This window comes from Hyperolius riggenbachi, chromosome 9 (assembly GCF_040937935.1).
Source record: "Hyperolius riggenbachi isolate aHypRig1 chromosome 9, aHypRig1.pri, whole genome shotgun sequence".
Classification (NCBI taxonomy): Eukaryota; Metazoa; Chordata; class Amphibia; order Anura; family Hyperoliidae; genus Hyperolius; species Hyperolius riggenbachi.
In genome coordinates this window covers 235,202,049-235,203,686 of record NC_090654.1, presented here as the reverse complement: position 1 = coordinate 235,203,686, position 1,638 = coordinate 235,202,049, and positions in this window count along the sequence as shown.

Sequence of the window (1,638 nt, the reverse complement as noted above, 5' to 3'; positions counted from 1 at the left end):
CCTCCTTGCAGACTGACTGGCCACTGTAACAGCGCTGCCACTCCTCCCCAGACTCCTCTCTGTAGCCGCCCGCTGGCTGCAAACACACACGGACAGGCAGCAGTGTGCACAGCGGGCGGCTGTGGTTGAAACTGTGAACGGTCTGTGGAAACTGTGGGGATAGGAAATGGCAGAGGCGGCTCCCCACCCGCCCCAAACATTCTGGCGCCCTAGGAACCAGCCTCGGGTGCCTTTCCCTAAATCCGGCCCTGTGTGCAAACAGTCTAACGCGGCTTAGCCGCGTAGAACGCACAGCATGCAGCACTTTGCTGCGTTACAATGTAACGCAACGTGGGCAGTGTGAACAGCCCACTTGTGTTACATTGCTGTGCGTTGGGGGAGCGTTACAGGCTGCACTAACGTGCGCCTGTAACGTCCCTGTGTGCAAGAAGCCTTAACCATCAATTTTTCAAATGATTTCCCATTCACCTCTATGAATAAAAAATTGTTCCAAAAACAATCAGAAATCAGATTGACATGTTGGTAATAATAGATCTGACAGTAAATCTGTCAGAAAATTGCATGTTGTGTACCTAGCACAAACTTAAAATTAACAGATAAAACCATCTGACTGATTTTCAAAGTACTGGAAAAGTTGAGACTCAAGGCCCCCCCCCCCCCCTCATTTATCTGCTAATTCATAAGTTTGCCTTTCCTGACCTGACCAGCATTATAAGATAGGGCCCGTTTCCACTATCGCGAATCTGCATGCAGATTCGCACAGCCAATACAAGTGGATGGGCCTGTTTCCACTTGTCAGTTTTCCTGAGCGTTTTTCTGTGCATGACTTTTCTGCACGGCAGAGCCCTCAGAATTTGCCTGCGTGTGGAATGCATGCAAATCGCTGCTAATGTATTTAATAGGGAAATCGCCTGCGGCTTTGGTATGCGAATTGTCATGCGAATTCGCATGGAAATCAATGAAAATGCACACCGGCACTGCCATGGTTAAATTCGCATACAGCGTCATTCATGCGAATTCGCACGAAAATTTGCATACAATTGCATACATCGAGTATAATCCCACTTACCGTATATACTCGCATACAAGCCGAATTTTTGACCCCCAAAAAGGGGGTCAAAAGTTGGGGGGTCGGCTTGTATGCGAGTCTTCCCTGGTGGTCCGCGGCCCCCGCTACCCCCTCCCGCCGCCGCTGCTATTACCTGCAGCGGCTTCCTCTTCCCCGGCACTTCCTCTTCCCCGCTCTGCGCTCTCATGCCCGTATGAAGAGATCACAGCAGTGCGCCCGGCGCTGCTGCTGTGACGATGCAGGGGGCAGGAAAGAGCGGTTCCCCTGGTAACGGCGATACAGATCGCCGCTACAGGGAGCCGCGCTCTTTCCTGCCCCCTGCATCGTCACAGCAGCAGCGCCGGGCGCGCTGCTGTGATCTCTTCATACGGGCATGAGAGCGGGGAAGAGGAAGCGCCGGGGAAGAGGAAGCCGCTGCAGGTAATAGCAGCGGCGGGAAGGGGGTGAGCAGGGCACTATACTGGCCACTACCTGCCTACACTGGGTACTATACTAGCTATACCGGGGCACTACCTACCTAAACTGGGCACTATACTAGCTAAACTGGGCACTTTACTAGCTATACTGGG